The 15,928-nt window shown below is 42.0% G+C and overlaps 1 pseudogene; it reads left to right on the top strand.

Moving 5' to 3' along the window:
* The first annotated feature begins 311 nt into the window (after positions 1–311).
* LOC132226170 (large ribosomal subunit protein uL1-like) lies at positions 312–907 on the top strand (annotated as a pseudogene).
* Positions 908–15,928: the final 15,021 nt, after the last annotated feature.

Raw genomic sequence — 15,928 nt, 5'->3', positions numbered from 1 at the left:
ATGTCTCTCCATTTACTTGGGATCTCTTTTATATCTCTCAGTTAAGTTTTATTACTATTTCTGTTGAGGTTTTCTTGGAGAAAGACCTCAAGGCATTTGAACAACTAGTTTTAAGAGCTGTAGAGCTGAAATTTGGGACAGAAAGGATATGAATTTATAACCTTTATCTTGGACTAGAAGTGAGCCTAGACTGAACTGAGCTGGGTTCAGCTGAACTTGAAGTGTATATTGAAATCGCGTGACAAGTATTTAAGATTGATGGTGAGCTCTTTTCTCTGGTGGAACCCTCTAGAAGCGGTGGGGGTCGTCCTATGCAAGAAGTCCTACATGGAAACCAGCACGAGCACAGAAGTGTTTGCAGACAGAGGAACTGCAGATCAGTTTGAAGAACTGTGATCCTCAGACGGACAAACACTTCTCCGGCACCATCACCCACTCCCCACCCCAAGTTCTCTGTATGTGTTCTTGGGGGGGGGGGGCAGTTGCACTATCATAAGGCCAAGCAAGGCCATGGATATCCCCCACATGAACACAGAGGTGCTGAAGAAACTCAACAAGAATAAGAAACTGGTCAAGAAGCTGACCAAGAAGTATGATACCCTTTTTAGTCTTCTATCAAGCAGATCCCACAAGTCCTGGGCCCAGGCCTGCATAAGCTAACAAGTTCTTGTTCTTGCTGACCCACAGTGAGAGCACGGTGGCCAAAGTCAAGGAAGTGAGATCCATGATAAAGTTCCAGATGAAGAGGGTTCTGTGCCTGGCAGTGGCCCTTGGTCAAGTGAAGATGACAGATGATGAGCTTATGTTCAACATCCCCTTAGCTGTCAATGTCCTGGTGTCATTGCTCAAAGAGATCTGGTGGAACATCCAGGCTTTATGCACCAAGAGCACCATGGGCAAGCCTTAGCACCTGTCGTAAGGTCTAGCTTAATAAAACATACTACTACAAAAAAAGAAAAAGAAAAAAAAAAGGTTGATGGTAAAATGTGTTTCACTTCTAATGGAGTTGAAGTACCCACCACTTTCTCCCTCTCTCCTGACCTGAGGCCAGTGTTTAGCTTCCCCTCTTGAGAAGCCAGTAGGAGCTGGAGTGGACAGAGAGACTGTTAAGATTCAGGAGAAACCTGAGGAAGAAGAAGGACCCCGGGCCAGAATTCTATTGTCCTGTGCGGGAGGATGGCAGCATTGAGCACTGGGGACTGTGGAAGAGGATTGTGGGAGGAGATATTTAGGAAACTAAGCAACACTCAGGAAGAATAAGGGATGGACCATTATTCCATAAACATCCCATTGTCACAAACCCACCCGTTATAAATTACCACCCACGGGCATGTCCCAACCAGCAGACTAAGAGATCATAAGGCAAATCCCCTTGTTTCTGCTACTGTAGACATGGTTACCCACCAAAGCCAGAGTAGAAAAAAAGTTTTATGCAAAATGGAAAGGAGAAACCTTGCTAATGAGCTATAAATTCAACAATGACCAACCCATCGCAGGTTAATATCCCAAAGAGATGCAAGAGCACAGCCTCCAAGAGAGTACAGTCCCACGAAGGCCAACACCATGTGGTCCCTCATGATTTGGCCCGATTTAGCCAGAATTCAGAATACCAGGGGAATCAATGGGCTTGTGGCCTTGTGACACTGCTTTGAAAGCTGATCATCAGGAGTTTGCAATCATTATTCCTCAAAAGAATAGGTCAATAAGATTAGACAAGCAGCTGAGAAAAAGATAACAAGGTTGTCTTGTGAAAGTCAAAATGCCCAGCCAGGCTCATGTCCTTCCTGGTGATTCACACACCTCTGCCACGGAATGGGCAAGGCAGTCCCCATGGGCAGGACCTCTTTCCTCAGAAAACAGTTTCCTCCCACAATTTAACAATCAAAGCTCAGAAGATTCCTTTAGCCCAGGGGTGGGCAAACTTTTTGACTCGAGGGCCACAATGGGTTCTTAAACTGGACCGGAGGGCCGGAACAAAAGCATGGATGGAGTGTTTGTGTGAACTAATATAAATTCAAAGTAAACATCATTACATAAAAGGGTACGGTCTTTTATTTTTTTAGTTTTATTCATTTCAAACGGGCCGGATACGGCCCGCGGGCTGTAGTTTGCCCACGGCTGCTTTAGCCTGACATTTTGAAAGTAACAGTTACTTTTGCACTATAGCCGTTAGAGCTCAATAAGGATTTGAAATGTCAAATTTTAAATAATGTAACTTACTGATGAGCTTTTCAACATAATTTAACTGAAAAATGAACTCCTAGGTAACTAAGTGTATTGAGCAATTGCATATAAGCCAATTAAAGGTTGCTGCCTAAAATGATGATTTTGCTTTAAAGTGGTATTTATCTTTTCTTTTTCTCAACAGAAATTTATGACAGGTCTCCTACACATCTCCTACCACAATTATAGTTCCATTATGCCAGTAAGTCACTTTGGGCCCTGTGGAAGAATGCAACTTAATAATGTGTTTAGAATTGGAAACTGTCAGATGTGTTTTCATTTAATTTAAGCTTATCAAAAACAGCTGCAGTATGGAAACATCAATTATGACAACTATCATAGCCTTCGGAAGTTAAACCAAGATATATTATAATCAGTGTGTGTATGTGTGTGTGTATGGGGGGGAGGGGCGGTGCTGTTGTAATTCAAATCAGGAAAGGAAAAATTAGAAAAGAATTCCAGCGAATCAACTTGAATAGTTAGTGATCTGAAATGACTGACAATAGCTCCAACTGATAAAATATTTCCGTCTTCTAGTCTATTCATATTTTATGACATTTTATAGTTATTTAAGCTATGCTTCAGAAAACATGCCTGACCAGAGTGGCTCCATTGATTGAGCGTCATCCTGTGCACCAAAAGGCTGCTGGTTCAATTCCCAGTCAGGGCACATACCTGGGTTGCAGGTTCGAACCCTGGTCAGGACATGTACAGAAGGCAACCAGTCGATGTTTTCCATCTCACATTAATGTTTCTCTCTCTCTCATTTCTCCCTCTCTGTCTTCCCTCCTCTCTATGCATGTCTTCAGGCGAGGATGGAAAATAAATAAGTAGAAAACATGATATCCATGGGTACTAATAAGCTGAGATTTGTGTTTTTAAACATATAAGACTATATTCTACTGTGTACACTACCTGGACCGTGGGTGAGAAAGCTCAGAATACTTAACAAATAATAATCTTACTTGAGACCTTTGTCTTCAGCTTAATAAATCCAGCTAATGATCTTTGTAAACTATCCCCTCCACCCCCCATGCTTAAAAAAACATTTTAAGCATTTCATGGCATCAGAAATGTACTGTACTGAACATGGATACATTAGGATAAACAGAATTTGCTTCCTTTTCATTTATCCAAAGGTATTCTTATAATTCTGATTTATCTTCCAGTTTCAAAGGCTTTCATTTGCTCCTCTGTGAAACACACATAAAAAGAGCTATGTAGACCTCTAACTTCCTTTTTAGCCACCGCATTCTCTCTCCCATGTGTGCTACTGTGTGCAGGTTGCTAGTGAAAAGGAGCAGGGACGACCCCCAGCCCCACTGCTTCTTAGCTGAGTGGGCTGGAGCACATTATTAACCAGCCAGAGTCTCATTTTCTTCTCTGTACATCCATCTTTCAGAGTGGTTGTGTGGATGTGCAATAATATATGTACAGTATCCAGCTCCTAATAGAACTCAGAAACATGTAGCTATTCTCTTCACCACATAAGTGCTGTCCTCCATGAACATAATGCTGCTCTCTCCATCTACATTCTCTTCTCTGCTAACTAAACAATTTAGCCATTCCTCTGACACAATGCTTTCACAACCCATTTATATCTACTATGCAACCAAACATGTCATGCAGATCTTTGATTTATTTTAAAATTAGTAATCCTCTCCAATTTGCTTCATTGCAATTCAGACCTAAATTACATACAATGCCACATCGTTATTTGAAATGAGCTCATGAAGAATAAGGCGTCCGGGAGGTCTCTGCAGGAGCCAAAGCGCTCACAGGTGTAGGGGCAGGGATGGGGGAGGGGCTCTACGGAGCAGAATGGGGTCCCTGAGGGGGCTCTGGGAATGGAAGAGCCTAGTCCAATGACCAGAAGAAGGATTTGGGGTCAGAGCGTTTTGGGCTCTTTTCCTTGCTCTGCTCTGCCATACCACTTGATCCTAACAGGTCACCTTCCCAAGCCTCAGTTGTCTTACCTATAGATCTAATATAATAACCTATCCTGTGGGTTCATTATGAGGACTGAATAAGATAATACAGGGTATATGCAAGCATATAGGCCTAACCAATGCACACAGACAACAGGGGGGTGAGGGCATGAGTGGGGGGGGGGGTAGGGGATAACATGGGGATAAGGACACATATGTAATAACTTAATCAATAAAAAAAATTTAAATAAAGATAACTTTTAGCCCTTAAAAAAGATAATACAGGGTGGAGCAAAGGTAAATCTACAGTGGTTCATATGAAAAAAATACAATAATTAATAAATAATAATACGAGAATAAACTCAGTGCTCCATGTATTCACAGCTGTAAACCTACCTTTGCCCCACCCTGTATCTGTCCAACATTTAGCGCAGAGTAAACACTCAATAAAAAGATGACAGCAGAAGTAGGATTCTTCATTTCTAAGATGCTAAATACAAGCCAGAGTTTCAGTTTATTTTGCTCAATTCTTTCATTGAAATGTAGGTGATGGTGAGAATGGTGATATGGTCTCTGTGTGAGACAGACAAAGCTTATACATTCTCATTCTGTAATGTATGTCTCATATGCCATATTTAATTGAGAATATTCAGTTCTACTGTAGCAGACAAGAAAAAGCAAGTAGGATGCATAAAACGCATAAGATGTGCTAAATAAAGAAAGTAAGTGGCCTGTGAGACATGAGTGGCACTCACAATATGTGTTGTTAAGTATAGATGGTTGGCAATCAGCAAGACATGTTAAAGATAGAATGAATGAAATACATGATATTTTAGAGGATGGGACCCTCAGGAATGTTTATGTATAAAGAGAAAATGACTGAAGGACCAAATCATAAGGTACACAACAAGCCCCCTTCAGATTGATGCATCACCTGTCAATTGGCCTTTGAGTCCTAATTCTGGCTTTGCCTGCACTCTGCCCAAGAAGTAAAGTTCAAAGTTGCCCAGCTAACTAACTGGTGAACTAGAACTTCAGCTGCAGCCAGGCATCCTTGCCCTCCTGTCAACAAACATGTGTTGATTCTAGACACTGTGAGCTTGCTAAGCCCCCTTGTTCAAACTCAGCTCTGGTCTTTGTAACCACACCACTGTGAGGAAAAACTGATGAGAGAGAGAGAGAGAGAGAGAGAGAGAGAGAGAGAGAGAGAGAGAGAGAGAGAGAGAGGCACAGAGAGAAGGGAGAGGGAGAGAGAAGAGATGGAAACAGAGAGGACATAGGATTTAGTGGTGTGGTCCTTCCACTCCAACCTAACCGTGTAAATTTACCCCATATTTCTTTTCTCTCAATCCTCAATGTATGCTTTATGTTGACCCAATACATCCCATGATTTGGGCATCTTAATTTAGTCTGTGAGACTTTCTGTTCTATGACGTCTGGGATGGCTTGCTGGGAGTGTACTGGAAGCTACCATATTGCATCAAGGTAATTTCTCATATGAAATATTTTTTCTTGGCACCAGAATTTCTTCTGAGAAAAGAACCAGTTGCTTTCTTCTACAAATACATCAAGTTGGTGTTATTTTGCCCAAGAGAGCAAGAAAAGCTTTTCCACCACATTGTTTTCATGCCTTGTTAATGTTTGCAGAACTAGTCATTTCGTAGGAAAATGCAGCCTTTTCTGCCAGGTGATTGTTTCTAGCTATATTCCCTGCTGTTATCTGATCTTTTTGCACATTATTGTCATAGAATTTTGGGTTTGTTTGGTTTTTAAACTAGGTGTTGGCATTTGGGTGGTCGCCACTATCCTGACTAGACTAGGACTAGGCCATGGCCACGACAGGAAAAGCAGCCGAAACCCAAGATCCTGTGGACAGTGGCCACACTCAGCATCTGAAGATCATTCACTTGGCAATCAGCAAGACATTCTATCTTTAATATGTCTTGCTGATTACCAGTCTCTCCCTCTCTCCTCTCTCTCTTTCTCTCTCTCTCTCTCTCTCTCTCTCTCTCTCTCTCTCTCACACACACACACACACACACCACCACCACCACCACCACCACCACCACCACCACCTCTCTCCTTTTTTTTTAGCTTCCTTCATTTTCCTCTTTTTCCCATCTCAGGAACTCAGGAATCACATGTGAGTCCACTTGGGGCTCTGCTCTGAATTATTTTTCTGCTCCAAAAATTACGGTCTTTTCACTATATCAAGTTTACCTCCTGGGCTGCCCAGAAAATGGTTCTCTCCTGGGAGATCCCTCAGTCCTTTGTACACATAAGCCTCTGGCAGATCCGCCCCACTAATTAGTCAGGTATGTTTGTACTAATCTGAATCCTATTGGTAGACAAGTCTTAGACACCAACCTCTTACCACATGTGCATAAAGTGATGTCTGAAAATGGAGGGAAGCTTTGAGACAGGGGTATTCTGTTTGTGGAATGCATCAGGGAAGTTTGGGTCATTTCCCCACTATGTCCTTTTTCAGTTCCCATGGTCTTACCCTCGGCTCTCTCAGGCAATGCACACCATCTTGTTTCCTCCAATAGAGCCCGAGGGGAAATGTTAGGTTCTTCAGAGTGAAATATTTACAAACTTTAAAAATATAATAATGAAATCTTTCTTTTGCTAATATCGCCTACCAGAAAAAGGTGAGGGAGAAAACCCAGACATTCCACAATTAAGTTTAAATATAAAGAACCAAGATTTATGTTTCTTGTATAAATGGAAAGACATAGAACCAAGACTTGTTTCTCCTTTCATCCCACTGCATCAGCAACCAACCAACCGGCCAACCGACCAACCAATCAACCAATCAACAAGCAAGCAAACTAGCAAACAACAAAGGGCACTGACTGGACCATGAAAGTGGCAGGTCCAGGGGGAAGGCAGGCAGTGCACCTGGTTTCTTCAGTGCCCGGGCTCTATTTTCCACAGCTCTCTTGGCTCTCCTCTCTTCTTATTGACTTTGCCTTCAGGCTGGCTGCTGTCCTAATAACAAGATAGCTAGCTGCCTGCAGTGACCAGAACTGCATGCCTCCTTGCTCACGCCAGGAAGAGTAAGACTGAGGCTCAGGGCAAAAGTTCTGAGCTTGCCCTTGTTGGTTTGGCTCAGTGGATAGAGTGTCAGCCTACAGACTGAAGGATCCCAGGTTTGATTCCTGTCAGGGGCATATGCTCTGGTTGCGGGCTCAATCCCAAGTAGGGGGCGTGCAGGAGGCAGCCGATCAGTGATTCTCTCAAACCATTGATGTTTCTATATCTCTCTCCCTCTCCCTTTCTCTCTGAAATCAATAAAAATATTATTTTTAAACAAAATTCTGAGCTTCACACAGATTGCTGCACCCTCTGGCCAGAATGAAATCATTCATTCATTGGCTTAAACCTGGGGTGCCTCTACCAATCCCTGTGGCATGGAAGATGAGATTACCTAGCTAGTGATAGACAGATGGACGTGGGGTCAATTGCACTAAAACTACAGGGCTGCTACTCATTAGAAAGAACAGTGGCTTTGATACCTTTGTAATTAACTTAGTTATTAATTAACAGAAAAGGAGCAAAAGGAAGACTAAATAGTATGGGCATGTCGTTTGTGCAGCTTTGCCAGGAAGCTGCAGTTTAATTGGGTAGGGGATGGGACCGGACAGGTGGAGAACAGACGCGTGCCCAGTAAAGTCTGGGTGACGGCATATGGAAGGTGCTTTCTGTCAGTCACACCTGGGAACAGGTCACTGGCCAGAGAAGGTGTGGCCGCTGCAAGCACGGGAAGATTTGGAATATTGATTTAATCCCCTAAACAGAGAAGTTTGTTTTCTTGCCCTCTTGGCTCCTGGTGCTCTGTTGGCTCCCCTGCATTCTCCCACATGTCTCACAGCCATGTGGACCCACACAGTGGACTGTTGGACTGCAACTAGTCTGATGCTGTACCGGACACAACTCCACCATGGAAAGGAAACTTTAGACACTGGCTTTGCTTTTAGCTCGACTGCATCCCCAGCTGCACTTCTTCCAGGACCGGATAAGGGAAATAGGACTTTGGAAACCCAAGGATGTAACTGTATGCAAATAAAAATCACTCGTCTCTCATGCAGTCTCAGAAAATTCTTTTTCTTGAGATATCGTCAGGACCCTGCCCCCAGTGGGGAAGGGAATACCTCACTCCCAACAATAACAGTTTCCCAAAGAAAAATATGGCTACTATTAGAAGGATGGAAAAGAGGGAATTGATGGACATAGACAACAAACAACGTGGATTGCACCCACAACAGTCTTTCACAGAGGATAGGAGCTCAATATAGTCCTGACTAATGTATAGTGTTATGAAATTTGATCAACTGGTTTCCTCCAAGTCCACTGTTAGCTTGCTGAAAATGAATGTAACTGAAAATAGCATCTCCTGCTGCCTCATAGCAGCATTAAGCACTTTAAGGTGATAAGATGGAGTCATTGCAGAGAGGCTAACACGGTTCTTCCTCCTGTTCCTTAAATGCAAACTGTTAAGCACGATTATTTAATGTTTCAATTTAACTACCGACTGTTGAATTCAAAGACATGCCATTCACTTAAGAGAACAAGGTGTTTCCGTAGCCTTGTCTTCAGTACCTCTCTTGCTTAATCTTATTTCCATGCTGTGTTCCTATCAAAGTTAATTTCCTGCCGTAAAATTATGTGATGCAGCCTTCCATTTCTGAGTGTTTTCCACATTTCAAGCATACTTTTCTGTCAGGGCCAAGTAGAATCAAAACTCAGGGGATATGGCCTTGTATTGTTTTATTCTCATCCAACAAATCTTTCTCAGCAGTCCTCTGGGGCGCTGCTCTCTCTTTTACCAGCTCCTAGTCGGAGAGTCTGAGTACTTTAACTTGTAATAGTACTTTCTGCTGAGCATAATGCTATTTGAATTCTAATTCCTGGGCTAATTCACCACATTTACACTTCTTTTTCGGGAGAGCACTCAGCTAACCCTTAGGGTGTGGTGATGCTTCAGAGTAAGAGCAGTATGGTTTCAAAAGTTGTCCCAGTCAGATTCACGGTTAGAACCAATGTGCTCTACAGTAGCCAGAGCTTTGTGCTTGCCCTTGCCACCAAGACCTGCCTTAGCTGTGGCTCCTGACCAGAGGTGACTGCTAATTTTAGTCTCCTATAGGAGCTGAGATGGGGATGTAGAAGATGTGAGTAAGGTGACATGAACCTGGGATTTGTTTTGATCAGGTAATATAAGGTAACAGGCACGGAGACAACTGCCTTTGAAAGAAAAGTTCATTACTTACAGATTCCAAGAGGAGGGGGCATGCCTGGTGCCACAGGGGCACAGGGTTAATACAGGGTCAGTCAGGGGGAATGGAAGCATGGCCCAGAGCATTTATCATAGTTTCTACAGAAAGGACTTGACAAGGTCAGGGAGACAAGTTTGAGCAAGCTGAGTTTTGGATGGTTTAATAACTTCAAAGGGCTCTGAGCTGTGGGGTGGTCTCTAGTTGTGGGCCTGGCCCTGAGGTAATTTAGGGCAGGGGAAATGTTGACTTTGTATGTGAAAATTAGATAAACAATACCACTTGCCACTGACATTCCCCAGAGTCAACTATTATCTTCAGAGATACAAATTGTCTCTCTTAATTTTTCGCACACACTTTATCCACCCTCTTTCATACCTTCATTAGCCTGGAATATGTGGTTCTGAGTCTCCTTTGGATAAAAATGATCCTTTCTAATGTTTATTTTAGCTTCCTTTTTTACCTAACCTCATGGTGAACAGAAATATAGGATAGGACTAAGATAAGAGAAAACTAATCTTACAAGTCAGAGAAAATATCAAACAATTCTTCCAAAAGGCATCTTTCTTTATCACTGTATTTCTTCACAGAAGTGACAATGAGAACCCTGTGAGGAATGCCACATAGGTAGGCAGAAGTGAAGGGGAAGAAGTTGTAAAGATGCGTTCGGGGTTACTGTTATTTCTGCTGCTTCTACAACTGATGATGATCATCACCGTCATGGTAATAATATTTCCCATTTACTGAACCAAGATACTTGACATTTTTTATATGCTCACATGAGTCCTAATAGACCTATTATCTTCACTTTTCAAATTCAACAATTCTAGTCCAAAGCTAATAAGCAATAAAACCATAAGTCAAATGCTGGGTTGTCAGTCACCAGTGGGCTGCTGCCTGACTTGACAATAAAACCAGCATAGCATGCTGCTGAGAAAGAGAGAGCAGATGTTGAAAAGCTATCATTTCTTGCTGTTTCTCTTATATGTCCTGACATTGCCTATAGTAGCAGTCAGCACTTATTACAGTGCTCTGTTATAAAACATCACAAAACTCAATAGCTTAAAACAGCAATCACATGTGTACATGCACACAGGTCAGCAGGGGTCCGCTGACCTGAACTGGGATTGACTGAGCTTCACTCCAAGTGCAAGTTTGGATCCAGACCTGTCCCACACGCCCTCCCGAGACCAGACGGCCATCTGGCAAGTGTTTTCCTCGTGGCATTGACGTGAGTGGTAGAGACAAGCATATTTCAAGTCTCTGTTTGTATCCCATCTGCTGGCATCCTGTTGGCCAAAGCAAGTCTCATGGCCAGGACCAAATGCAAGCAGAGGAGTAGTCACTTCCCCAGGAGGCCACGGCAAGGATTGTATAATTAACTGGTAGAGAGAAGAATTGTGACCAATAATTTAATCTACAAACCAAACCTTAGACAAACAAAGAAGCAAAGAAAGAATTGACCAGAGCTTCGGAAGATGGCTCCAAGATCATGGAGAGCTGTCAGCAAGAGGTTAGATTGAGGTGGCTAAAGGATAAAATAGGAAAGCCCAACGGATGGTAGTAGGAAAGAAGGGGGATCACTGTTACAAGTGGGCTTGACCTGCTGTTTATTTGGGGACCAACATGACGATTGAGTTCTGGTACATAAGCCTTGAAAGCCTGGCCCTCACAGAAACTCCCGGCACAGCTAACAGGGGCCAGAACTGCTGCTTGTCACAAAAAGAAAATGCTTTCCAAACCTCTCTGTTTCTTTATCGTAGGTGTTCTTTGACTAAACTGTAGCTCGATATCAACACTTGCCAAATTCAGGTTTTGCTGGTTTCCAAAAGCTAAGAAAGTTTTAGATGTCCTTGTGCAACTGAAGGTTTTTAGCAACCTGGAATCAACCAACTTCTCAAGAAATATTTCCAATTTCTCATTTTTACCCTAAGCTCCAACCCTCTCCCCTTCTCCTTCTCTCTGATCTCACTGCCTTTTCATTCGATTATTTTGCAGAGCAATAAATCCATTTCCTTGCAGGCTGAGCCCTGGAGAGTCTTACTCTTCACCCTCAAAGGGGCCTTCAGGGCATTTTCCAAAACAAAGTGGCATCTCTCCTGATATAAATGTTTCCATGATGCTAGTGCACCGAAGTCTTTGCAGCAGCTCTTCCTTTCACTTACATCAATACAATAATAATAGTCTTTCAATAAGCTTATTAAATAAATGAAACCGAAGTCTTGCTTTTGTACCTGCCATGTTTTAACCACTAATCTGACATAAGCATTTTTACAAGTTCTCAGTACTTAACTATTAACTAAGAATCAGTGAGAGAGAAAAAATGGGCTCAGAGAAGTTAAATAATTTTTACAAGGCCACATAGCTTGTAAGTAGTGAAATTGGGATTTTTAAATCCATATCAATTTGATTTGAAAGCTCTATGTTCTCATCTACAAAAAAGGGAAATTTAATCAGATAATCTCTGAGGTTCCCTGAAATCCACATTTCAGTGAGTCTGTGTGCAATAAAGGGTTAACTCAGCAGGGCCAGGTTATCCAAACCTTACACATTCTAAATAAAAGTTTGGGCCTTGATTGGCTCCTGGGAGATAACCTCTAGGACTTTGGAACATCCTACCAGGTAAGAGTATCTTTGTTTGCCTGGGACCTCAGGTCACTTTAGATAATTTATGCTAATCCAATGTTATTTATGGTGGGAACCATGTGCCATATGGTATCATCTTGAGACTAAGTAAATAGGGTCAGCCATGTGGGTGATCAGCCATGTAGATGTGACCAATCCCCGTAAAAAGCCTGGACACCGAGGTTTGGATGAGTTCCCCTGGCAGAAGACACTTCATATCTATTGTGACACATCATTGCTGGGACAATGAAGTGCTGTCTGTATCACTCTACTGGGAGAGGACACTTGGAGGCTCATATCTGGTCTCTCTGCCATAGGAGCCTTTCTTTACCTTTGATCCTTTCAATCCTATCCCTTTGCTGTAATAACCCATAACAGTGAGGATAACCAATCTTTTGAGTTCTGTGAGTCCTTCTAGCTAATCATTTTACCTGAAAAAGATCTTGGGCATCCCCAAACATGTTATGGCTATTCTCTTTATTCTTTATTAAAGTTATTGGGGTAGCATTGGTTAATAACATTATATAATTTCAGTTGTAGAAGTTTAGAATATGACATCTGTATACTCTACTGTGTGCCCACCACCAGAAGTCTAGTACCCATATATTTGATCACCATTATGCTCTTCATCCTCCCCTCACCCTCTCTACTTCCTCCCTGGTAACCACCATTCTGTTGTCTGTATCTATGAGTTTGTCTAGTTTGTTCGTTTGATGCTTTCTGTTTTATATCCCACATGTGAGTGAAATCACACGGTTCTTGTCATTTTCCTTAGGCCTTATTTCACTAGCATGATACTCTCAAGATCTATCCATAGTGTTGCAAACAGCAATATTTCATCCTTTTTATGCTGAGTAGTATTCTTTTGTATATATGTACCACATCTCTTTATCCAATTGTCCATCAAAGGACACTTAGGTTGTGAATAATGCTGCAATGAACATAGGGGTACATATATATTTTCAAATAAGTGTTTAAAAGAATTTTGGATAGCTACCCAGAAGAGGGATTGCTGTGGTGGTTCTATTTTTAATTGTTTGAGGAATCTCCATACTGTTTTCCATAGTGGCAGGAGGATTTTAAATTCCCAACAGTGGGGTATAAGGGTTCCTTTTCCTCCACATCTTCTCCAACATTTGTCATTTCCTGTCTTATTGATCATAACCATTCTAACAAGTGTGAGGTGGCATCTCATCATGGTTTTGATTTTCATTTCCCTTATAACTATGATGTTGAGCATCTCTTCATATCTATTATGCCTATTCTTGATTGTTTTTCAACTCAGTACTACTGCTTCTCTGCAATCCAGAGGAGAAACCAAGAGTAAAATTCCCCCAAATTATTTTCCCCATATGACTCTAAGGATTGGCCAATGAGAGGCATTCTCGGGAGACTTAGAAGGCAGTAGAGAAAGAGAAGCCATTATCTTCCAGAAACAGATGCAGTTAGATGCATGGGTCAGCCAGCTTTTTCTGTGAAGGGATAGATAATAGTGAGAAAATATTATAGTCTTTCATAGGTCATGCAGTCCCTGTCACAACTACTGCACTCTGCCATTGTAGTACAAACGCAGCCATAAACAATATATACACAAGCAAAGACTGTGTTCCAGTAAACCTGTATTTGTGAACGCTGAAACTGGAATTCCATGTAATCATCACATCACAAAATATTATTCTGCTTTTGGTTTTTTCAATCATTGAAAAGCATAAACCCATCCTTAGCTCACACACTGTACAAAAGCAGGGGCAGGTTTCCCCTGTGGGCCATAGTTTGCCAACCCCTCATATTGAGTCAGCAGATATAAGGCTCACAGGGGCGTGTGCATGAGCTCTTGAGGTTTACCTACTTCAATGCTCAGAAATGGCTTCTCTGATTCTGGTCCACTAGACTTCCTAATAGGTTATATATAGGTCCGTAGTTTTCTGTAATAAAACCCCTCATGGTTAGAATATACAGAGTGACTTCTGCTTTAATGACCAAACTCTGGCACTTAGAATCTTTAGTATTAATAGCAGTTTCGGGAAAACAGAACCTGAAAGGAGAGAATCTGCCGTGTGTTGTCTGACCTAAATAACTCATTTCTAGTATAAAGTGAGACTTTATGGTGCATGACATGCAATGGCAAAATGTCTCCTTAAATTTCCACTACTAGTTTCCTGGAATTAAGTGGCAATAGAAAGCTAAGTGTTGAAAGAACATATGACTTTGCAACAGAATGTTCTAGAAAGTTTGACAACAAGGACTGCAGAGCTGCCTGATTCTCAAGCACAGTTAGAGAATCAGAAAGCCTGTAGGACCGTCCTGAAAGACCCTTTTATTTCTTGTAGCCGCAGGGCTAAGATATCCGAAAATCAAATCTAAAATGTGATCCTATATTTGGCTGGGTAACGATGAAAGCTGAACTCACAGTGAACTATGTCAAGCCTCTTTTGTAAAAGTTAGGGTGTTGACTGGGAAAGAATTGGGCCATGGGAATTGGATTGGGGCACTTGGGGAGATTCCAAAAATGGGGAGAGCTTATTCTCTAGTGGTAGATGCTGAGCAGATGGTGGATGAGAAGTACACCACACTGGCTTTCATGCCTTATGGATGATCCACTTCGGAGTTGCTGGCTCAGATTGTTGGTAGTGGGCTTCTCAAACTGCCCTTTCCTATCCCATCTGACAGGTGCGAAACCTCTAATTCCCTATTAAAATACAAAGAGCAACTTCTGTTTGCTTAAATGAATACTGACTGATACAATGACTAAATACCAGTTATCCAAAACATTAGGAAATTTTTAATATGACACTTTTTACTTCTCAGCAGTGTTAAACAAAAGGGCTGTGCACACATGCAAATGCGAACAGTATTCTAAACCAGGTAGGGATGGGTAGATATTGCTGGGTGTTCCCAACCATGTGCACCAGGTATCACGCCAGGACCCATGTATGTTTGCTAAACAGATACTGAGGAAAGAAGTTCTCACTGAATTAAGAGCTTTTGAGCCTTTTTATCATGGTAGCCCAAGACTGTCCCAGTGCCTAACATACCTGAGTGCTTAATAAATGTTTACTTAGTTTCTGAATTTGCCTGGACAAGATGAATTCCACCCCACCCAATAGTTATTAATAATTTAATAGTCAATGATATGGCATTATCACATTCAAAGTCTCAAAGTCTCACTGTCTCACAAAGACCTTCACCACTGGCCAGGTGGCTCAATTGGTTGGAGTGTTGTCCCATACACCAAAAGGTTGTGGGTTCGATTCCCCATCAGGACAAATACCTAGGTTGTGGGTTTCATCCCCAGTCCAGGCACATAAGGGAAGCAATGGATTGATGCTTCTCTCTCTCTGTCTCTCCTTTCCTCTCTCTCTCAGTAAATATCAGCTATCTCCAGCAATCGTCCTGTATATCTCCCTTTTCCTTACCCCCTAGATATAGTCACTAACAAGTCTCATAAATTTTATTTCCAATACCCTTCTCCAATCCATCCACCTGTCTCTATTTCACTGTCACTATCCCAAGCCACTCCATCTCTATCTGAACCTGGCAATAGGCTTTCAGCTCATCTCCCTGCATACACTTGTCCTCCTCTAACTCATTCTTGTAACTCAGCCAGAGAGCTCCTTTTACAACTCACGCTAAATCAAGTCTGCCTCCTGCTTAAAACCTTTCAGTGAGATGTGGAGAAAAGGGAACTGTTGTGCACTATTAGTAGGAATGTAAATTAGTGCAGCCAGTATGTAAAGCACTGGAGTTTCCTCAAAAAATCAAAAATAGCACTACCATATGATCCAACAATTCCACTTCTGGGCATACATTCAAAGGAAATGAAAACCAGTTATTAAAGAGATATCTGTACTCCCATGTTGATTACAGCATTATTTACAA

This window comes from Myotis daubentonii, chromosome 2 (genome assembly GCF_963259705.1).
Source record: "Myotis daubentonii chromosome 2, mMyoDau2.1, whole genome shotgun sequence".
Classification (NCBI taxonomy): domain Eukaryota; kingdom Metazoa; phylum Chordata; class Mammalia; order Chiroptera; family Vespertilionidae; genus Myotis; species Myotis daubentonii.
The sequence above is the reverse complement of the archived record's forward strand: the minus strand, read 5'-3'. Positions and strand labels throughout refer to the sequence as shown.